This window comes from Balaenoptera physalus (genome assembly GCF_965194825.1).
Source record: "Balaenoptera physalus genome assembly, chromosome: 1".
Classification (NCBI taxonomy): Eukaryota; Metazoa; Chordata; class Mammalia; order Artiodactyla; family Balaenopteridae; genus Balaenoptera; species Balaenoptera physalus.
The window spans coordinates 170,941,322-170,965,939 of NC_138882.1; the positions used below are offsets into that span (position 1 = coordinate 170,941,322).

The 24,618-nt window shown below is 42.8% G+C and overlaps 1 long non-coding RNA gene across 2 annotated transcripts in view; it reads right to left on the reverse strand.

Annotated features, from left to right (window-relative positions):
• Positions 1–288: 288 nt before the first annotated feature.
• Positions 289–24,618, reverse strand: part of LOC309637453 — a 34,381-nt gene continuing 10,051 nt past the window's right edge. For both annotated transcript variants that reach the window (XR_014250551.1, XR_014250552.1), the window contains exon 2: positions 289–857. This is a non-coding gene — a long non-coding RNA (uncharacterized lncRNA). The remainder of the gene's footprint in view (positions 858–24,618) is intronic.

Consider the following 24,618-nt stretch of genomic DNA (forward strand, 5'->3'; position numbering starts at 1 on the left):
GACTTCATTCTCTTTTATGGCTGAGTAATATTCCATTATATATGTATATATATGGCACATCTTCTTTATCCATTCATTTATCCATTCACCTATTGATGGGCACCTAGGCTGCTTCCATATCTTGGCTATTGTAAAGAATGCTGCAATGAACATAGGGGTGCATATTTCTTTTCTAATTAGTGTTTTTGTATTCATCAGATAAATACCCAGGAGTGCAATTGCTGGATTAGATGGTAGTTCTATTTTTAATTTTTTTGAGGAATCTCCAAACTGTTTCCATAGTGGCTGCACCAATTTACATTCCTACCAACAGTGCATGAGCGTTCCCTTTTTTTCACATCCTCGCCAACACTTATTATGTGTTGTCTTTTTTTTTTGGCTGCGCCGTGAGGCTTACTGGATCTTAGTTCCCTGACCAGAGATTGAACCTGGGCCCTGGCAGTGAAAGTGCCGAGCCCTAACCACTGGACAGCCAGGGAATTCCCTATATGTTGTCTTTTGGATAATAGCCATTGTGACAGGTGTGAGGTGATATCTCATTACGGTTTTGATTTGCATTTCCCTGATGATTAGTGATGTTGAGCATCTTTTCATATGCTTGTTGACCATCTGTATGTTTTCTTTGGAAACAGGTCCTCTGACCATTTTTAAATTGGGTTATTTGTTTATTTGATGTTGAGTTGTATGAATTATTTGTATATTTTGGATATTAACCCCTTATCAGATACATCATTTGCAAATATCTTTTCCCATTCAGTAGGTGGCCTTTTCATTTTGTTGATAGTTTCCTTTGCTGTGCAAAAGCCTTTCAGTTTGATGTAGTCCCATTTGTTTATTTTTGCTGTTGTTTTCCTTGCCTGAGGAGACTTATCCAAAAAAATATTACTAAGACTGATGTCAAACAACTTACTGCCTATGTTCTCTTCCAGAAGCTTTATGGTTTCATGTCTTACATTTAAGTCTTTAATCCATTTTGAATTTATTTTTGTGTATGGTATGAGAGAGTAGACCACTTTGATTCTTTTGCATATAGCTGTCCAGTTCTCCCAACACCACTTATTGAAGAGGCTATCTTTTCCCCATTGTATATTCTTGCTTCCTTTCTCATAAATTAATTGCCCATATAAGTGTGGGTTCATTTCTTGACTCTCTATTCTGTTCCACTGATCTATGTGTCTGTTTTTGTGCCAGTACCATACTGTTTTGATTACTGTAGCTTTGTAGTATAGTTTGAAGTCAGGGTCAATGAATAATTCTTGACCATCTCCTATGTGCCAGGAATTGTGCATGTTGCTAGGGATATAATAGTGAATAAGATGTGGGTTCCTGTTCTTGGGTTGCTGACAACAGTGGGAGATACAGACAAGTAAACTGGCAGTTGCTTATCGGTATAGTAAATGTTAGAATAGGAGTAAGGTTCAAGGTGCTGTGAAAGTACAGAGGAGGGTCCCCAATCTGAGGGCTTAAAAAATGCTTCCTGGAGGAGGTGCCATTTAAGCTGAACTTGAAGGGCCTCAGGAATTGGTCATGGGAAGGGCTGGAGAAGAGCATCCCAGGCCTTAAGGGGGCTTGGAGGGGAGCAAGAACTTGGTGAAATTGAGGACCCACAAGGAGTTCAGCATGGCTGGGTCTTAGAGGTATACATCCTGTAAAAAAAGAAATCAGCCTTAAGTTTTGTGTTTTTTAAAATGTAAACCTTTTGAGTTTGCATAGGAAAGACTTTCAAAGGTTTTCCAGCAGCAGAATGACATTTTTCAGGGGACTGTCCAACCCTCAATTGCTTCTCTTCCTGATATCGTCAGTCTTAATAATAATCTGTTGAGCTGTAACTTTGAACCTGATATACTCAGTGTTGAAAAACACAAAGCATTCTTGTTGAACACCTCTGGTTATCCCTAACTAGATGAAAAGGAACAGAGGAGGGAAAAATCATTACTCTCTGAGTAATGGAAAAGACCTAGCCAGGAAACTGCCTGAGACCACTTAAATCCTATCATCTGTGAGGCCATAGCCTTGGGGTGTGCAGTGTGGCAAAGAGACTTAGGGCCTGCTTAAAGCTTTTTACAGGACACTTGACAAATCCAGCTTATCAAGGGATGGGACCAGTCAGTTGATTCTGTGCTCCAATAAACTGACTCATTAGGTTTGTCCCTAACCTCTAGGGTAGTTGTGCATAAAATGATTCCTTATTGGCACAGTTGGTCTGCATTTCTTGGGATAATGGTTCACTGCCAGTATAATCAGACTTTTTTTCTGAGACAAGCTCACTAGGGCACTTTCAGATACCTTTTTTGATAGAACGGGCTGTTCTTTACTAGGACCTAGGAACTTGGAATCACAGAAATAATAATAGCCAACATCTACATGTGTTCAGTTTATTTCTCACAATAGTCCTATGATGCTGGTACTGTCATTCCTATTTTGTTGTTGAAAGAATAAAAGTGCAGGGAAGTTAAGTCACTTGCTCAAGGTCACCAGGGATTTGAACCCAGGCAGTCTGACTCGAGAGCCCAAATTCTTTTAAAATGAATTAATCTGGGCTTCCTGGGTGGCACAGTGGTTGGGAATCTGCCTGCCAATGCAGGAGACACGGGTTTGTGGTCCGGGAGGATCTCACATGCCGCGGAGCAACTAAGCCACATGTGCCACAACTACTGAGCCTGCACTCTAGAGACCGTGAGTCACAACTACTGAGCCCACGCACCACAACTACTGAAACCCACGGGCCTAGAGCCCGTGCTCTGCAACAAGAGAAGCGACCGCGCTGAGAAGCCTGTGCACCACAACAAAGAGTAGCCCCTGCTCACCACAACTAGAGAAAGCCCACGCGCAGCAACAAAGACCCAACGCAACCAAAGATAAATAAATAAATTTATTTATTTTTCAAAATAAATTTATTTTTAAAAGAATTAAAAAATAAAATTAATTAATCTATTTTTTATTGAAGTATAGTTGCTGTACAATATTATATGTTACAAGTGTACAATATAGTGATTCACAATTTTTATTTTTAATTATTTATTTATTTATTTATTTTGGCCATGCCGTACGGCTTGTGGGATCTTAGTTCTCTGACCAGGAATTGAAGCCATGCCCTCAGCAGTGAAAGTGTGGAGTCCTAACCACTGGACCACCAGGGAATTCCCTACAATTTTTCTTTTTCTTTTGTTCTCTTTTTTCTTTTTGGCCGTGCAGAGCAGCTTGGACAATTTTTAAATGTTATACTCCATTTATAGTTATTATAGAATGTTGGCTAAATTCCTTGTGTTGAACAATATATCCTTGTAGCTTATATTTTTTCTTAACATCTTTATTGGAGTATAATTGCTTTACAATGTTGTGTTAGTTTCTGCTGTATAACAAAGTGAATCAGCTATATGTATACATATATCCCCATATCACTTACCTCTTGCGTCTCCCTCCCTCCCTCCCTATCCCACCCCTCTAGGTGGTCACAAAGGCCCGAGCTGATCTCCCTGTGCTATGCAGCTGCTTCCCACTAGCTATCTATTTTGCATTTGGTAGTGTATATATGTCAATGCTACTTTCTCACTTTGTCCCAACTTACCCTTCCCCTCCCTATGTCCTCAAGTCCATTCTCTTATCCTTGTAGCTTATTTATTTTATACATAATAGTTTGTACATCTTAATCCCCTACCCCTATCTTGCCCCTCCTCCCTTTCCTCTTCCCACTGGTAACCACTAGTTTATTCTCTACATCTGTGAGTCTGTTTCTGTTTTGTTATATTCATTTGTTTGTTTTATTTTTGAATCCACATATGAGTGAAACATACAGTATTTGTCTTTCTCTGTCTGACTTATTTTACTAAGTATACTACCCTCGAGGTCCACCCATGTGGTTGAAATTGGCAAGATTTTACTTTTTTATGGCAGAGTAATATTCCATTCTGTATATCTATATCTATATCTATATATCTTCTTTATCCACTCTTCTGTTGATGGACACTTAGATTACTTCCATATCTTGGCAATTGTAAATAATGCTGCTATGAACAGTGGGGTACATATATCTTTTTGAGTTAGTGTTTTTGTTTTTTACAGACATATACCCAGGAGTGGAATTCCTGGGTCATATGGTAGTTCTATTTTTAGTTTTTTGAGAAACCTCCATTCTGTTTTCCACAGTGGCTACACCAATTTACATTCGTACCAACAGTGTGTGAGGGTTCCCTTTCTCCAAATCCTCGCCAACATTTTGTTATTTGTAGGCTTTTTGATGATAGGCCATTCTGACAGGTGTGAGGTGACATCTCATTGTGGTTTTGATTTACTTTTCCTTGACGATTAGCCATGTTAAGCATTTTTTCATGTGCCTGTTGGCCATCTGTATTTCATCTTTGAAATAATGGCTATTCAGGTCTTCTGCCTATTTTTTAATCAGGTTGTTTTTTTTTTTTTGATGTTGACTTATGTGAGCTGTTTATATATGTTGGATATTAACCACTTATCAGTCATATCATTTGCAAATATTTTCTCCCATTTAGTAGGTTGTCTTTTTGTTTTGTTGATGATCTCCTTTGCTATGCAAAAGCTTTTCACTTTAATTAGGTCCTATTTGTTTATTTTTGCTTTTATTTCCTTTGCTTTTAGGAGATAGATCAAAAAAATATTGCTATGATTTATGTCAAAGAGAGTTCTGCCTATGTTTTCCTCTAGGAGTTTTACGGTTTCCAGTCTTATATTTAGGTCTTTAATCCATTTTGACTTTATTTTTATATATGGTGTTAGAGAATGTTCTAATTTCATTCTTTTCATGTAGCTCTCCAGTTTTCCCAGCACCACTTATTGAAGAGACTGTCTTTTCTCCATTGTATATTCTTGCCTCCTTTGTCATAGATTAATTGACCATTAGTGCGTGGGTTTATTTCTGGGCTCTTTATTCTGTTCCACTGATCTATGTGTCTGTTTTTGTGCCAGTACCATACTGTTTTGATTACTGTAGATTTGTAGTATACTCTCAAGCTAGGGAGTGTGATTCCTCCAGTTCTGTTCTTTTGAGAGCCCAAATTTTTAAGCACTACACCATAGATGTGACCAATTTAGGAATTTAAAGAAAATGATACAACCATAAACTCCTAAAATTATGTAAATTGGTAAATTTTGGCCTCTAGTTCTATAAAACTAGGTGTAATTATACTGACTTTGGTGATTCTACAATGGCGTCAATACAATGCCTACCAAAAACATTTACAACACATAAAAACAGAATTTCTTTGTACCATTAAGTTGACCTAAACGAATTAATTTGTTCTCAAACTATTATAATATTAAGTTGCTGTGATAAAGCTCATGTTAAGCAATTGCATTTTCTTTCTTAAAGTTTTAAAAATATTTATTTATCTATCTATCTATTTTGGCCACGCTGGGTCTTAGTTGTGGCACGCAGATCTTCCTTGCAGCATGCGAACTCTTAGTTGTGGCCTGCATGTGGGATCTAGCTCCCTGACCAGGGATCGAACCTGGGTCCCCTGCATTGGGAGCACAGATTCTTACCCACTGGACCACCAGGGAAGTCCCTAAGTCATTCTTTACTAAACATTTATTGAGTACTTACTATGTGCAAATTAGGTGTTGGGAATGTAAAAAAAATTTTTTTTAATAAATTTATTTATTTTTGGCTGTGTTGGGTCTTCATTGCTGCGTGCTGGCTTTCTCAGTTGTGGCAAGTGGGGGCTACTCTTCGTTGCGGTGCACGGGCTTCTCATCGCGGTGGCTTCTCTTGTTGTGGAGCACCAGCTCTAGGTGTGTGGGCTCAGTAGTTGTGGCACACGGGCTTTGTTGCACCGCGGCATGTGGGATCTTCCCGGACCAGGGCTCGAACCTGTGTCCCCTGCGTTGGCAGACGGATTCTTAACCACTGTACCACCAGGGAAGTCCAGGGAATATCAAAATTAATGCCAGTTGCTGCTCTAGTATACAAGCTAGCTGGGAGGCAGAGGTGTTCACAAACTGCAGTGTGATAGGTACTCTCTAAGAGAGGTGTCAAAGCGCTATGGAACAGATTTGAAGTTTACTCATTTATTTCACAACTTGGATTTATTTTAATCCCCCTCCCCCTGGCCTAGAAAATGGCCATTTGGGGGCATGTAAAATCTCAGAGAAATACAATTATTTTTAAAATTTTATTTTGCATTCTGTCATAGTATAGGGTATCAATTCCTAATACAACAGAAAAAGATCTGGAGGGATACCCACCAATTTCCAATTGTTACCTTTGAGAAGTGGAACAAAGAGAAAAAAATTTCATCATCACTTTACACCTTTCTATATCGTTTTCAGGTTTTTATTTTTTTTTCTGGCCACGCCGCGTGGCTTGCGGGATCTTTGTTCCCTGACCATGGATTGAGCTTGGGCCATGGCAGTGAAAGCGCCGAGTCCTAACCACTGGACTGCCAGGGAACTCCAGTGTTTTCAATTTTTAATTAAAAAATTGGTTAGGGCTTCCCTGGTGGCGCAGTGGTTGAGAATCTGCCTGCCAATGCAGGGGACACGGGTTCGAGCCCTGGTCTGGGAAGATCCCACATGCTGCAGAGCAACTGGGCCCGTGAGCCACAACTACTGAGCCTGCGCGTCTGGAACCTGTGCTCCGCAACAAAGAGAGGCCTCGATAGTGAGAGGCCCGCGCACCGCGATGAAGAGTGCCCCCGCTCGCCAGAACTAGAGAAAGCCCTCGCACAGAAACGAAGACCCAACACAGCTAAAAATAAATAAATAAATTAAAAAAAAAAAAAAAAAAAAAATTGGTTAAAACTCTATGCAATTAAATAAGTAGTATAAGTGAAAGAAAGAAAGGAAATAATGTTTATGGCCGATCTCAACAAGGAGGATATTGATTTGGGCTTAAAGAATGAGTAGGAGGAATTCATGGAGTAGAGAAAGGGGAGAGGATAAAATATAATTACAAAATATCTGATCCTTGTTTCAGATTGGCGTAGTACCTCCTTCACACCTGCCCCTGTAAATTAATTTGTTGATAGCATCTTGTCAGAAAACAAATATATATTGTGTTCCTGCTCTATGCCAGTGTAATAGGTACCAAGGCAGTATAAGTCAGAGTTCCTGCTCTCAAAGCATTTACAGTCCCACTGGGGAATTAAGACAGTCTCAGAACAGTTAGCGACAGCCCATGGTTAAGTGCCAACGGGTTTGGCCCATGAAAGAGTAGGAAAAGCCGAGTACACTGCCAAGGTTTGAGCCTGGGAGCATTGGAACAGTGGTGCCATTTATAAAAATGGGAAGTTGGAAAAGAGAGCTGTTTTGAAAGCAGATATACCTATAGTAAAATATCACAGTCTATGTAAATGACTATTTGACTATGCAAATGAGCAGGGATGCATAACTAATGCTAAGGCTGAAGGGTGCCAGGAACTATAATAATCTCTACCTTTTATTGAATTAGACTCGGTGCCAGGCACTGTGCAGGGTTATTTGCATACATTATCATTTAATCTTCACAACAAATCTATGAGGCCATTATGACTGCTGTTATTCAGATGAGGAAGTGAGACTGGGAGAGGTTGGTCTTGCAACCAGTGGGAAAGTGACGTGTTAGGATTTGAACACGCCTGTCCAACTCCAAATCATTATGACACTATGCTGTGCCATCTAGGAGGATGTTCGAGATACCAACTCTGCCCTCCGGTGTAAGTTGAAGGCATAGACAGGTGTCTCAGCAGGCATCGACCAACTCCTCAGACAGGTAGCTCTCCGTCACCACCACCACACCAACATCAGAGGAAACTCTGAGAAAATGATAACTGCGGAGAATGTGGAGACGAAAGGTCAGAAGAGTAAGGAGTAAGCCAAAGAGGTTAAAGAGCCTGGGAAGAAGGAGAGAGAGGGAGAGAGAAAGAGAGAAGGATCAGGGGATCAGAGTCAAGAAAACCATGGGGGACAGGGAGGCGGTCTCAAAAAATTCAGAAGTGATCACCAGGGTCAAATAGTATAGAGATGGCTAGAAGAATCAACAGGGGATTTCCCTGGTGGTGCAGTGCTTGGGAATCCACCTGACAATGCAGGGGACATGGGCTCGATCCCTGGTCCGGGAAGATCCCACATGCCACGGAGCAACTAAGCCTGTGCGCCACAACTACTGAGCCTGCGATCTAGAGCCCGCGTGCCACAACTACTGAAACCTGAGTGCCTAGAGCCTGTGCTCTGCAATAAGAGAAGCCACCGCAACGAGAACCCCGTGCACCGCAATGAAGAGTAGCCTCTGCTCACCGCAACTAGAGAAAGCCCACGCACAGCAACGAAGACCCAACGCAGCCAAAAAAAAAAAAAAAAAGAATCAACAGGAAAGAGACCACTGGCTTTGATAAAATCAATATGCTGCCACAAAGTAAGTCACTTCGAGCAGGCTTTTGTCTCTCAGTAAAAACTACCAAACAGACTATGTGGAGGATGCTGGAAAGAGGGTGATGATTCTTCTGTACCCATGCAGCTAACATTCCCTAAGCACCTTCTAGGTGCTCAGGCTCAGGTGATGGCTGGGCTCTATCCATCCCATTGACAAGGTCGGTATTATTAATGTTTTCTTAGAGAGGGAGACTGAAGTTCAAAGAAGTGAATTAACTCTCTCAAGGCCACACAATAGAAGTAATGGAACTAGGATCTCAAACCAGGTCTGCGTGGTCCTAAAGGCCTCCCCACTTTCCACCTCACCAATGTCTGTGCTGGAGTGTGCACTGATGGCTCCACGACAATAATGTGAACATCTACCATTTAGTGAGCACTTTTGGGGCACTAAATACTGTGCTAGATAGTTTATGTATATTATTTTGTGACACCCTTTGAAGTAGGTGTTATTAATTCTATTTTACAGGTGGGGAAATTGAAACTCAGAGAGGTTAAGTGGCATGACCAAAGTCACACAGCTAGAAAGCGGTTGAAGTGGCCTATATATGAAGCTGTGGGCTTCTATTGCCTCTCAAGAATTTCTTTTTTTTTTTTTTAAGTTATTTACTTATTTATTTTTGGCTGTATCGGGTCTTCGTCATTGGGTCTTTGTTGCTGCGTGCAGGCTTTCTCTAGTTGCAGCGAGCTGGGGCTACTCTTCCCTTGCGGTGTGCAGGCTTCTCATTGCGGTGGCTTCTTTTGTTGCGGAGCAGGGGCTCTAGGCATGTGGGCTTCAGTAGTTGTGGCACGCGGGCTCTAGAGCGCAGGCTCAGTAGTTGTGGTGCACGGGCTTAGTTGCTCTGCAGCATGTGGGATCTTCCCGGACCAGGGCTCGAACCTGTGTCCTCTGCATTGGCAGGCGGATTCTTAACCACTGCGCCACCAGGGAAGTCCTCAAGAATTTCTTAAAGGCAACTTCTACTCGGGACCCAATAGGTGACCAGCTAGTTCGCTTAAGTTTTATGTCATTAATTGTATCACATACAGTATCACATACTTCCTGAGTGATTTTCAGTGGCTCGAATGCTGAACTTCTGGTGGCAGTTTCCCTGTATAGCATCAGTATAACTTCAAGACTGCTCTACTGAGTTGCAGTGCTTTCTCTTTATCACATTCCTTGCTTCAACCCAGGGGTTGAGGACAGTGTGTGGCTTTTGAATTTGCCTTTCATCAGGGATGGAGAAAGCCTTGAGAGTTCATCCTTTGCTTTAATTGTTAGAAGTGTTCCAGCAGAATCAGGCATTTGTGGCTGGCCAGTGCCACTCCCTGGCTGTTGCAGCAGCCAACATCCACTTTTCCTGTCTGACCTTGGTGGGAACAGGCTGGCTGGGTCGATAGAGGCGTCCACTCGGCAGTCAGGGCCTGTGAGACAGCTAAATTCTCTCCCAGAACCTTCGCTCTGGCCTGGGCAAAACCTAGTGAAGGCAACAACTTAGTGACAGCAGCCTGCGGGGCGAGGAGGCAGACATGGAGATTTCCCTGTGGGGTTCTGGGCAGAAAGAAAGCTGGAGATGGGCTGACATGTGATTGGTGGGCCCGAGCAAGGAGGAAGCAGTAGGCCCAGTACATACATCTCTTCCCCTTAGTCGTTAGTGAGGGCCTCAGGGAAAATGTCAGCCTTCCTGATCTGATATCATCTCTAGCCCCTGCTGTATAACTTGAGCGATTCTCTCTCTGCACATGGTCAGCAGCAGATTTTTCTCAAGGTGAAAGCAATTAGGCCTTCGTCTCCTCCTCCCCCTGCTGCTGGAAAGAAAAGGAAGATGCAAGGGAAGCCGTCTCTGCTCCTGCCGAGGTCAGCCAGGCTGCCCTGGCTCGTTCTGGTAATTGGCTCCCCCACCTGCTCACACCTCTCACAGGTTGTCCTGGTCTCAGGCATTTCGGTGTCCCTCAGGGCTGACGCACTGAAGAGGGCAGAGCTGCTGCCTTTACGCTTCTCTCCAGAACAAGAAAGAGGGCATCTCACCCCGCCCGGGGCAGAGAATTAGCTGGAACACTGTGAGCCGGGCCTGAGCAGCACACACAGGTGGGGCTGCCTCTCTCTGGAAGATTCAAAGCCAGGCAGGAGAAAACTCTTTGGAAGGTGGAAGAATTTATTCATTTGGTTAACAGCTATGCCAAGCACTCTGCTAGGAGTCCCTGGTCCCTGTCATCTTGGAGCTGAGGAGAGCACAGTGGGTACAGGAGGTAGAGGGGTGGGAGAGGTAGGGAGCAGGAATTACAAAGGTCTGAATGTCGCAACAGAGGAGGGCAGGATACCACGGGGACCTGATCTACCGTAGACATCAGGGAGGGCTGCTTGGAGGAAGAGACTTTTGAAAAAGGGATAAAATCTCATGATAAAATATTTAAAGGTAAAAAGGGGAAAAATTGAAAATAGAAGCTTCTGATTATCCGCCCCTCCGCTCCCTAGTAGTAACAGCTGTTAATACAGTACTTTTTCAGGAATTTTGCTTATGTAGCCAGGTGTAAATACATATATACGGCACTCCTTTTAAAAAATGGGATTCTATTAAGCACCTACTCTGCTGCTTACTTTTCCTCACTTCACAATGTATCCTGTGCCTTTTTCCACGTCAGGACAAGCTTTGCCTCATTCCTTTTGAAGGCTGTGTGTGGTATGAGGAAGTGATTTTTGAAAAGGCAAAACCTGAAGAACGAGTGACGTTAGGAAGGCAAAGGGGGTGGTGCTCTAAGGAACAGAATGTCGGAAAACAAAAACAACATAGATCTCCTGAACCATGCCTCCTAATGTCTCCCCTCCTCAGGTTTTCAGACCTCCCTCCCTCTCCCTAGGGCCACACTTCCCCACTCTAATTTGCAAAGCGATTCAGCTCTTTTGTCTTGCCTAGCCCTGGGGAGCTTCATTCTTCATTCCAAAGCAGTTTATTAAGTATTTTCCTAAACAAAGATCCCTATACCCAGAGAAAAATTATGCCACTCCCCTAACAGACAAAAGTATCTGCAGGCAGTTGTGGTTTTAAATAGCAATTAAGGGGAAAAAATCTGTTACATAAAGCACCTGGCAGTTTTTAAATGGTGGCTGTTTGTTACTATTATTATTTTACATGTGCTGATGGATGAGTTCACTGCTGCAAGAACCCTTCCTTCATCCTGGAGCACCGACCTCTTGGTTGGCAGCTTTTAAGTGCAGGGATGGTGTTTTATTTGTCTTCATACTCCTAGCTCTCAGCACAGGGCCTGGCACAGAGCAGACATGCCAGAAATAAGTGCTGAGTTGAACACTCAGGGGCTGGAGTGTGCTGCTCTGAGCAGACGCTGAGTCCTGGATGCTGTGGGCCTGCTGAGATCTGAACCCCAATATAGATGCTTTGGAACAATAGAGATCAGAATCAAAAAAAGACTTCTGGCCCTGGGGGACTTCACCATCAAGCTGGGTCCGGGGAACTGTCATCTCATATCACAAACTGTAAAATATTGTTAGTCCCTGGGTCAGTGCTATCATAATTTCTTTTGTCTTTTGGAGGAGGGGCTAAGCTTCCCTCCTGGATTTTAGGTATAAAATAGATACAGTAATGTGCACAAATCTTTTTTTTTTTTAATTAATTAATTTATTTATTTATTTTTGGGTGTGTTGGGTCTTCGTTTCTGTGCGAGGGCTTTCTCTAGTTGCAGCGAGCGGGGGCCACTCTTCATCGCGGTGCGCGGGCCTCTCAATGTCGCGGCCTCTCTTGTTGCGGAGCGCAGGCTCCAGACGTGCAGGCTCAGTAGTTGTGGCTCACGGGCCTAGCTGCTCCGCGGCATGTGGGATCTTCCCAGACCAGAGCTCGAACCCGTGTCCCCTGCATTGGCAGGTAGATTCTCAACCACTGCGCCACCAGGGAAGCCCACAAATCTTTTTTTTAACTCTTCTAAGTACTTTATTTTTATTGAACTATAGTTGCTGTACAATATTATGTAAGTTACAAGTGTACAATATAGTGATTCACAATTTTTAAAGGTTATACTCCATTTATAGTTATTATAAAATATTGGCTATATTCCCCTTGTTGTACAAATGCACAAATCTTAAATGAACAGCTGGATAAATTTTTATACTCTAAGCACCTTTATAATCACCATCCAGATCAAGATACAAAACATTTTCAGCACCCTGGCAAGCCTCCTGTGGCTCCCTTTCAGGTGCATCCCCTCCCACAATAGAAACTACTGTTTCTGGCCTCTATCACCATCAACTAGTTATACCTGTTTTTGAGCTTTTTATAAATGAAATCACAGTCTGGCTTCCTTCATTCAACATTGTAACTGTTAAGATTCATCCATGTCAGTACTTAGTTCTTTTTTAATGTGTATGGTGTAGTATTGTATTGAATGAACATATAACAAAGGACATTTGGTTTGTTTGCAGCTTTTGGCTCTTCTTTTTTTTTTTAAATTATTTTATTTATTTTTGGCTGCGTTGGGTCTTCGTTGCTGCACACGGGCTTTCTCTAGTTGCAGCGAGCAGGGGCTACTCTTCGGTGCAGTGCGCGGGCTTCTCACTGTGGTGGTTTCTCTTGTGGAGCACCAGCTCTAGGCGCACGGGCTTCAGTAACTGTGGCACGCGGGCTCAGTAGTTGTGGCTCGCGGGCTCTAGAGCGCAGGCTCAGTAGTTGTGGTGCACAGGCTTAGTTGCTCCGTGGCATGTGGGATCTTCCCGGACCAGGGCTCGAACCTGTGTCCCCCGCATTGGCAGGCGGATTCTCAACCATTGCGCCACCAGGGAAGCCCCTTGGCTCTTCTGAATAATGCTGTTATGAACATTCTTTTACGCATCTTTTGGCGGACTTAAGCACTTATTTCTCTTGGCTATATATATATGTGAGTAGAATTGCTAGGTCATAGTGGATACATATGTTTTGCTTTAATAAATAACGCCATTTTTCCAAAGTGGTTATGCCAATTTACACTCCTATTAGTAGTGTATGGGAGTTCTGTTTGTTCGGAATCCTTGCTAATACCCGATATTTTCATTCCTTTTAATTTCAGCCATTCTGGTAGATGTGTAGTGGTATCTCATTGTTTTCATGTGTTTTCCCTAATGAGTAATGATGTTGTTTTCATATGCATATTATTGGCCATTTGGTTGTTCTTTTCAAAGAGTCTGATCAACCTTGATCCTCTCACCCAGAAGTGTCTCACCCACACTTCAATGACCATCCTTGTGCTGCCTCCAGAGGTTCTGCTCCTAAACTCTCCACCCACATATCCAGCTGGCTCTTTGATATCTCTAACAGGATGACCCTCTTGCTCCTCAAAAACAACATCCCAAATTGAAATCTTTTTTTTTTTTTTTACATATATCCACTCTTTTTTTTTAGATTCTTTTCCCATATAGGCCATTACAGAGTATTAAGTAGAATTCCCTGTGCTTATCAATTATCCATTTTATATATAGTAGTGTGTATATGTCAATCCCAGTCTCCCAATTTATCCCTCCCCCCCATCCCCTGGTAACCATAAGTTTGTTTTCTACATCCGCAACTCTACTTCCAAACTGAAATCTTCATCTCCTCTTAACTCCAAATCCGTTTTCCTTCCCTTCTGCTCAGGCGCAGTTCATAATCTGGCCCATCATCTTCGTTCTCACTGTTCCTCTTAACGTTCAGGCCACAATCTCACATATCTCAAGAAACTTGGATGACCTGTTTTCTCCTTTCTCCTTTCATGCCCCTCCTTGTCCTGAGACCTCCTCAAGTCTCAGTTTACAGTCACTTCCTCTGGGTTAGGTGCTGCCTATGCACTCCCCCAGCCACTTCCTTCCCACCATGTCATTTATCACACTGTGTTGTAATTACCAGGATCATTGCCTGAATCCCTGGATCAACCATCTGTTGTTTTTGCCTACTCAGCATTCATTCCCCTCTTCTTAGTTAGTACTGCAATTTTCCCTGGGAACAATCCCTCCACCCTCAATCTGTGTGGTCTAGGTAGAGCTGCACAGAAGGGTGTGCCTATCACTCAGGCCTGGCTAGTCAGCATATTCCATCCTTAAGCCCCATAATGGGGTCAATGTTAAGCGTGGAATCAAGGTAATTGATCAGAGCCAATCTTGTGATTTTTACTGGAACAACTGGGAAAGAAACAGTCTTTTTCAGGGGCGGGGGTGGAGGGATGGTACTGACAGGCTAAGAAGAAAACCTGGAGCGAGGGGCAGCCATCATGCCACCACAAGGAGAAAAGCTGCCTGAGAATGGAGGAAACCCAGAGGAGAGCAGAGTCAAGGTAGGAAGAGACTGAATCCCACTGACATTTTTGAGCCCCTGGATCAACCAGCCTGAAGCCCATCCTACCAACTGACTTTTCAATTAAGTGAGCCAATAAATTCCCCTTTGTTGAATCCAATTCGAATTGGTTTCTGTCACTTGCAACAAAAAATGTGCTAATACACTCCCCCACTAGACTGTAAACTCCGTGAAGGCTGCAGTGCCTGGCATAGGATAGGAATTCAGCAAACAGGGGTTTAAGGAAGGAAAAGAAGGGGGTCCTCTTCTTCACTTTGCTAGGTCCTTCCTCTCGACTTCCCCTGCCAGCTGATGCTCCAGCACCATCCTCAAGTTTACCCTTGCTGGTCTGAGGGTTGCTCACTCATTCTCGGCCATGGATCTCTGTTCCCTGATTCCTCTTTAAGCTTACCTGCCTGTCCCACTAGACACTCTGATGGCTGTGCCTCAGCTCTCTGTTCTCCAGATTTTCTTTGCTGGTCAATCCAACCAGCCACACATTCTAGGTGGGAGATCTCTCCTCTGCATTACTGGAGCACATGGATTCTACAGAAAAAGCACTCCTCCAGAGCATGTTTTTCATTTTTAGTGCTTTGATGAGTTTTCAAATAATCTCACTTAGCCTTATTGTCAAACTACAGAGTAGCAGTTGTTAAATGCATAAGTTCAGGAGGCTGACTCAAAGGGTCAAATCCCAGCACTGTCACTTACCAACTGTGTGACTTTGAGGAAGTTACTTAACCTCTCTGTGCCTCAGATGCCTCATCTATATAAAATGGAGATGATAACAGTGCTTACTTTATAGTGTTTTTGTGAGAATTGAATGAACTGATTACTGTAAAAAGACTTGTTTACACTGTGGGAAAAATACCACATGAAACATTTCACAAAGGAAGTGAAAACAAGGCCAATTTTCCAAGTGGCTAAAGACGGTTTGTTGGCAGTGGGAAATGGGGCAGGCTAATAGCCTGAGTGTCTTACCAGTAACTCCTAGTCGGTTCCTTTGCTTTCTCTATTCTGTCCTTAATGTGTTCTGACATCACTAATGAAATTTTCTTCAAGTGTTTGGCATCTCATTAGGATTTGAGAGCCAGAGTGGTGACCAAGTGGATTTAACCACAAAGGGACGATGGTGATGTCTGCTGCAAAAACTTGGGAGATAGCGTTACTTACAGTGTACGGAGTATGTGCATAATAAGTTAGGTTCCTCGACTGTGATGCCAGCACATGTATATCCATGTCAGAGAGAAGATTCAGGAACTCCTCCAGCCACTACCTAACTCTGGGACTGCACATAGCTGGGCTGTAGTAAAACATTTCGGTTTTAGGAGCTTGGGCTTCATAGCTGGTCATTCCTGGGTTTAGGTCTCATCTCCTCCTGTTGCTTGCTTGTGTGAACTTAAACTAGTAATTTAATCCTCTCTGAGCCTCAGTTTTCTCCTCTGTAGAAACGGATAAAGTAATTGCTTCTAAGGTGCCAATCTGAAGGGTGCCAATGACAACATATTCTATATATCGATAGCACCTACTTTACAAGGTGGTCATGAGGATTAAATGAGATGGTTTCTACAAGGCAATTAGCTCAGTGGTGTGCGCATAGAAAGCACTCAGTAAATATGAGTTGCTATTATTAGTTTTTTTACATGCAGAAGTACTTCTGGTAATAATCACCATAATAGCAGGAGAGTGTAGGTCAGGCAAGTTAATGAGGAAGGTTTCTGAGGAGATCCTAAGGCTTAAACTGGATTTGAAAGGTAGGGAGGAAACTATTTTGGCAAAAAAAAGATTAGGGTGAGTTGTTTTGTAAAGGAAGAAGAGGGAACAGGTGTCTGTGTGGCCAAAATGAGACACTTGGATGCCGCTCAGCCCTGTCCTTAGGGCCCTGTTGGGCCCTTGCCAGTAGTGGGGAATCCCAGAAGCTTCTCTGGCTTGGCTGCAGAAGGAAAGAGACATCTCCTATGGAGAGAAAGGGAAGTCACAGAGCTGCTGCCTCGTGGTGCCCGAGACTGGGGCCAAACTGGCCGGCGGACAGATTTCCATGGAGGCAAGGGAGCTGGCGGGGTGAGGGCCTCAGGGTCAGTCCAGGACTCTCTGGCCATGTGGGCAGCTGGCCTGGCGGCTTCTTTCTCCCTGCAAGGTTAGCATCTTCTTCCCACATGCTCAGAATCCCTATTTCCTGTGGGCCAACCTGGGGCTCTTCTCTAGGGACGGAGGGCGAGCACTGTACAAGGAAGACCAAAGGGAACTATGAGAGTTTTAAAACTCTGCTCTGAGCTTCCAAAAAGTCTTCATGGGACTGTGGGAGAGACAGCCAGACCAGGCTGTGGGGCTAGTTCCTGCCTACCCCTCCAGACCCACCCCTCATCCTGTTCTGGGTCTGACTTGTTTCGCTATACCCGCAGGCTCCTTTGCCTTCTGGCTTCTTGCTGGGCATGTTCAAGGGGGAGTCTGTGGATGAGAGGCAAGAGGAGAGAGAGGTATTAGTGCCCCTGGCTCCCTCCACGGCTGGCGGTGTGCTGTGATTGACAGTCACTGCTCTTCTTAAGGAGGCCTCTTCTCCCAAACTCCCTCCCTCTGGGTTCAGGTGACTATCTCTCCTCTTTCCCTTCAGGCCTAAGGGTGGTGACAACTCCTCAGCTGTTACTAGCCCTAGGTTACCACACTACCCCTTGTGGTTCTCCTACACCGTCTGTACCGTAGTAAACAAACCCTCTTCAAATAATTCTAATTTCAATGTGCCATCTGCTTTCAGTTGGGACCCTGACTGATGCCTTTGCCAAATAAGGATTCTTTTGGTTGTCTTAAGGGAGAAAGAGAGAATGTGAATTCTTGTCTTGTTATTGCCTCATGTACCTGAAGCTTGAGGTACAGACTTTAGATGTATCTGCTCAAGTGTTTAGGCAAGAGCTCAAAGTCTGCAGGCTTGAGTCTTTTTCCATCCTTCAGCTCTATTTCCTTTGGATTTGCTTGGCACTCAGGCAACCCCCAGCGAATCCAAGCTTATATCCTCCCAATGTCAAGTCCACAACCAGGTTCATCTCTTTCCCAATGGATTCAACAAAGGTCCAGCATTCTCATTGACTCCGCATGGGTCACAAGTCCACTCTCAAATCAATTACTGTGACCAGGGAGATGGAATAAGCAATTGGCCAGACGTGGGTCACATGCTCTCCCCTGGAGCTTGAAATAGAGGTGTCAACTCCACCTAAATCACAAGGCCTAAGAGTGGGGGAGGGTGGTTCCCCAAAGAGAGTGACGGTACTTTAACCAAAAGAGGAGTGTGCCTGCTGAGCAGGGCAAAACCACAAGAGTCTATTCTACCTGGCTGTGTGAATTTAGATAAGTAACCTAACCTCTGGAACTTTTATGTCCTCTTCTCCAAGAGTACTAAGAATAGCTAGTGATTATTGAGCAGTTAATGTGTGCCAGGCCCTACACTAAGGGTTTTAGATGAATCTTTGTTTAGTAGGGACCATTTTTCCTCCTCTCTACAGAAAGGTAAAACAGCTTTCCCAGAGTCACAAAAGCCTAGATGTGGCAAAGATGGAATTTGAGCCCAGGTTTGTCTGACACAAGAGCATACACCGCTATACCAAACTGCCTGTTAGTTTAGAGCCCAGCTTGTAGGGTTGTTGTGAGGATTAAAAGAGATAAAAATACAGCCAACGTTTATTGTGCTCTTACTATGGGCCAGGCCCTGGGCCCAATGCTCTAACATGGATTCATATTGAATTCTTGGAACAACTCTCTCAGCCCTGAAAACACCTAGCACAGCCCCTGGCCCAGTAGGAATTCAATGATACCTTCCCTCCCCTTATGCTCCTGATTGTCCCCTTCGTGTTGGTTCTAGCATCTATCTCCCCTGTGTTCTAGGTTCTTCAAAGTTGCACGGGGTCTCTGAGCTATTTACCCTCTTGCCTAGAAGCTGAGAAAAACCAGGCTCAGGACCCACAGAAGTTTGGAGAAGTCCTCATGGGGAGACAGGGCTCAATCAGAAGAGAGCAGGTGGGAAAATAGGCATGAGGGAAGTGATGTGACTGGCATCACAGCATCTGTGTTTTTCCCCTGAGCAACTTTGGTCACTTTTAAACATCTCGAGGGATTGGGGTTTACCCGTTAGGGAAGTGAGAGAAGTAGGTGTGAGGACCAGATATAAGTTCTGGTTTTCCCTCCAATCCCCCAGCCTGCTTTCATCCTGAGGCTACTTGTCCATTATCTTTGACTCTTCCTTTCTTCTCTTTGTCCTATTAGGTGCCAGGACCCAATGATTCTCCCAGATGATTGTTGTTACCTGAAAGATTGTTTGTTGAAAGCTTTGACAAAGTTTTCTCCATCGGGATTGTAGGCAGGGACTGTATCTTTCATTGTTTGTGCTTCCAGCAACTAGATGTATGTTTAATTGAACTTAATATTAGTGATAATTTGTTCAGAGCCTCCTGTGAACCAGTTATTTTACTGATCATCACATTTTATCCTCACAACAACCTTGTGTTATAGCTACTGTTTTTATCCCTATTTTACAGAAGAGGAAAGTGTAGCTCTGAGAAGATAGGTGACTTGTCTAAGGTCATGAGGCTAGCAAATGGCTAAACGGTAAGCCAATGAATAGCTTGGACCTCTCTTTTGAACTCCAGACTCGCATGTCCAACTGCTTATTTAACGTATCCTCTTGAATGTCCAATGGGATCTGAAAATTAACATGTCCAGGATTGAATTCCTGGTGTCCACTCTCCCCAGCCCCCGATCAGTTAATTGCAACTGCATCTTTTAGTTGCTCAGGACAGAAACCTTGAGTTATCCTTAACTTCTCTCTCTCATACACACTAGCTCCAGGCTATCAGCACACTTGGTCAACTCTACCTTCAAAATACCTACGGATTTGACCCTTTCTCACTCTCTCTACTGCTCCCTTTCTTTCTTTTCTTTTCTTTTCTTTTTTTTTTTTGGTGCCACAGGGATCAGGATCAAACCTGGGGCCCTGCAGTGGAAGCGCGGGGTCCTAACCACTGGACCGCCAGGGTATTCCCCTCTACTGCTCCCTTTCTGGTCTAAGCCATCATCATCAGTCACCTGGATTATTGTAATAGCCTCCTCGCTGGTTTTCTTGCTTCTGCCTTTGCCCTCTTTAATCTATTCTCAACAGATTCAGATGTCACCCCTCTGCTCAAAAGCTTCAATGGGTAAATTGATGAGTAAAAGCTAAAGTCCTTACTCTAAGCTACAAGGCGTTATCTGAGCTGGCTTCCTGAGACTTCTCTGACCTCATGTTCTAGTTTCCTCCTCCCTACCACTTCAGAGCCTTTGCATATGCTGTTTACTCTGCCTGGAAATCTCTTCCCCCAGATACACACATGACTTGCTTCTGGATCTCTTTCAGGTCTTTGTTCCAATGCCATCTTCTCATGAGGCTTTTCCTGGACATTCTACCCCAAATTTGACACCCTCCACTGATATTTCCTATTCTCCTTCCCTGTGCTATTTTTTTCTCTTTAGGACTTAGCACCATCTAAGATAATATATACTCTGGTTTATTACCAGTCTTCTCACTAAAATGTATGCTCCTTTATAGCAGGGGTTTGGTCAGTTTTCTTCAAAGCTGACTCTCCAACTCCTTTAGCAATGCCTGGCACATACTAGGTGCTTGCTAAATATTTGTTGAATAAACTTATGAATGAATGAATTTAGAAGGAGAAATGAGGTCTGTTGACTCATCCCATTGCTTCATGCTACCTCTCCAAACTCAATGTCTCTGTGATACACAAGTAGCTATTTGATGGTGCTCACACCAGGCCCGCAGTGCTGCTGGGGTTCTTGGGGATTAGTCAGTAAATAGCACCCTCCCTGCTTGAAAAAGTTCTGAACGATTTGATAAATAAGATGAAGAAATAAGATATATGGAGACTAAAATAGCAACCTTATTATTGATAAAACTGATGTTGGAGGGAGTAGCTTATGTCTGTGGCTAGGTGTTCTTCCTAATATTGACCCCCAGAATTAGACCAGCTAACCACCCTTCACTGGCAGTGCCTGATGCTGTAGAGAAATAGACATAGAGAAATAGGCAGAACGCCACCTCCAGGAGGAAACGAGTGTGCAGAACTGCACATACCAGTTCTTTATCCCAAACTCAGATAGATTAAGTCATTTCTCTCCTTTAGGAGAGGAATGAGTTGGAGGCAGAGAGGAGCCAGGATTATTACGTCAATGGATGCCTTTCCCATGGAAGGGAAAGATCAGGAAGAAGTTATGAGTGTTTCCCATTTAACGATCACCAACTCTTTTTTTTTTAAGCAACAGCTTTTTTGACATATAATTCACATACAATAAAACTCACTTTTCAGTATAAAACTCAGTGATTTTTAGTATATTTACAGAGTTGTGCAATCATCACCACACTCTAATTCCAGAAGATTTTCATTGCTCCAATGTCCTTTGAAGGACAAAAGATTTTTAATGTTTACAAAGCCCAATTTATCTATTTTTTCTTTCTGTTGCTTGTCCTTTTGGTGTCATATCTAAGAAACTATTGCATAATCCAATGTCATAAAGATTTGCTCCTATATCTTCTTCTAAGAGTTTTGTGGTTTTAGCTTTTACATTTAGGTCTATGATATATTTTGAATTAAATTGTTTATATGGTGTGAGTAGGGATCCAACATTGTTCTCTTGCCTGTGGATATCCAGTTGTTTCCTTTGCATTCTTGTCTAAAATTAATTGAACAGGGACTTGCCTGGTGGTCCAGTGGTAAAGAATATGCCTTCCAATGCAGGGGACACCGGTTCGATCCCTGGTCAGGGCACTAAGATCTCACATGCCCGCGGAGCAACTAAGCCCACGCACCACAACTACTGAGCTTGCATGCCTCAACTAGAGCCCGCGTGCCACAAACTACAGAGCCTATGTGCTCTGGAACCCGTGCTCCACACCACAGAGAGAAAACCCGCATGCCACAGCTAGAGAGAAGCCTGTGCCGCAACAAAAGAGCCCGCGTGCCGCAAGACCCGACGCAGCCAAAAATAAATAAAATAAATAAATGATAAATAAATATTTAAAAAATAAAATAAAATTAATTGAACATAAATGTAAAGGTTTACTTCTAGACTCTGATTTCTATTTCATTAACCTTATTTTTATTCATATGCGAGTACCACACACGGATTATTTTAGCTATGTAAGAAGCTTGAAATCCCTCCCCGCCCCAATTGTTTTGGCTATTGGCTATTCTGTGTCATTTGCATTTCCATATAAATTTTAGGATCAGCTTGTCAATTTCTGCACAAAAGCCAGCTGAGATTTTGATAGGCATTGCATTGAAACTGTAGATCAGTTTGGGGACCACTGCCATCTTACTCCCCAGAATGCCATCTGTTCATTCCAATCCATGAACAGATTTCTTTCCATTTAGGTCTTAAATATGTTTTGGGTCTTCTTTTAATTTCTTCTTTTATTTTTTTCAACAACGTTATGTAGTTTTCAGTGCATGTCTTATACTCCTTTTGTTAAATTTGTTCCTAAGTGTACTATTCTTCCTGATGCCATTGTAAAGAAAATTATTTTCTCAGTTTCGTTTTCAGATTGTTCATTGCTAGTTATTACGGACTGAATGTTTGTGTCCCCACAAAGTTCACTCATTGAAATCCTAATCTCCAATGTGATGGTATTAGGAGGTGGGGCCTTTGGGAAATGATATGGTCATGAGGGTGAGCCCAGTGAATGGGATTAGAGCCCTTATAAAAGGGACCCCAGAGAAAACAGCTGTCTGCAACCGGAAGAGGGTCCTCACCAGAACCTGACCATGCTGACAGCCTGGTCTCAGACTTCCAGCTTCCAGAACCGTGAAAAATAAATTTCTGTTGTTTTAAAGTCACCCAATCTGTGGTATTCTATGATAGCAGCCTGAATGGACTAAGACACTAGTGTATAGAAATTCAACTGATTTTTGTGTATTGATCTTATATCCTGCAACCTCGCTGAACTCATTTACCAGTTCTATTAGTCTTTTTTTTGTGTGTGGATTCCTTAGGATGTCCTATATCATGTCATCTGCAAATGGAAATAGACTTCTTACTTTCCAATCTAGATGCCACAATCCCCAACTCTTATTCTGTCTTTCATTCTTCTCACACATAGCCTTTAGGCCAATCTGCCTAGTGTTTTGCTTTCAGCTTAGAGTAGGAGTTGGAGACCCATGTTCCAAGCCAAGTTTTGCTGCTGATCTATTTCTGTTTCTTCAGGTATAAAATTCTTTTGAAGAAATGACAAATTATAATGAGAAAATATATATGAAAATTGTAAATGTTTTTCCCTGCATCTATTATGTACCAGGCCCTGTATTCAACAGGACCATCACAATGTTCATCCCCAGAGGGTGCCAATAATATAGAAAACAATGTAAATAATGCCATATGGAAGTGTGCAATAAGATTTTCCCGATTCCAAATGCTTATCTTCAATCCTCACAATAATGCAATGAGATTGATGTTACTAACTCCCTTTTAGAAATGAGAAAATCAGGGTTCAGAGTAGTTAAGTGACTTACTTAAGGTCATGCAATTGGTTAAGTCTCAGAGTCTGGATTTGAACCCAAATCTTTCTGATTCTATTATATCAAACTGTCTTTTGAAAAATATTATTTTAGAAATTTAAACAAATTTTATCTTAAAAAGTAATACATACACATGGTAAATAACTTAACAGTACAAAAGGATATACAGTGAGAGTAGGTCTCTTTCTTATTGCTATCTCCAGAGACAGTCATTATTATTAATTTCTGGTATTTCCTTCCAATGTATTCTATACATATCTAAATAGATATGTATACAGTTATATAGATCCTTATTTAAGACACACACACTCACATTTATTGATGGTTACGTATCTTGCTTGTTGTTTGTTTGTTTGTTTGATTTTTTGCTTGTTTGTTTTTTTAACTTAACAATGAATCTTGGAGATCATTCCACAGCAGCACATGAAGATCTACCTCATTCTTTTAAACAGCTGCATACTATTCCATTTTGTCCAAATGCTCCCATACTGAGGGATATTTAGATTATTTCCAGTTTTTTGCTGTTACCAACAATTCTTCAGCAATCATCCTTGTACGAATTTATTTGTACATGTCAAGCTGCCTTGGCAAATACTTGAAAAGTAATTAGAACCATACAAGAACAAGAGCTTTTATAATTAGGATGATTGCATTTATCTTCTTGCAACCCTGCCTTCTACTTTCTCAAACCTCAAGTCCAGACCATCAGTGCTCTCTAGTGGGCGGGAAAGGTCCCCATCACTGGCTCAGCACCCCACCCTCAAACAGGCCATGACCTGGGCTTAGCCAGGCTGAGTCTAATGACTGCAAGCCCATCTGGACAGTGCTGTCCACATCAAGCCAGAGACTCCCAGGAAACATTCTATTCCAACTGCTAGAGCAAGTGGTGGTGTGCAGCACACTGATGACTGCAGGGGTAGCCAGAAGTCACGACTCTGGGATGACCTTGGCCTGTCAGGATGCACTTGGTGTGCTGTTCAGCTAGATAAGGCTCTGACCTGTTCTGACCAGGAGAGGGAAGTAGTGAGCTGCCTAGCATTTCTGCCAGGCTCATGGAAGGCTCTTCTCCCTGAACAAGGAGCTTCTGTCTGGAGCAGCTCCACAGAACAGGGCAGCCAGGTAAATCTCCCTGTGCTTGAAGAAGGAAGGTATGTTAGAGGTAACCTGGTAGAACATGTGTTGAGGACAATATAGGAGAAAATAAAATCAAAGTAGCTCCCTCCCCTTATGAAAATAGTTTTATTTTTTCTCATAAATATAATGTACACGCATTATACAAATTTCAAACAATATGTGAAAGTATAAAGAAGGAAAAAAAAATGCCTGAAATCCCATGCCCTGAGGTAACCATTGTTCACATTTTCGGCAATATTTTTGTAACCTGCTTTTTTTTTTAAACTCGAAAAATGTTGTGAACATCCATCCTTGTC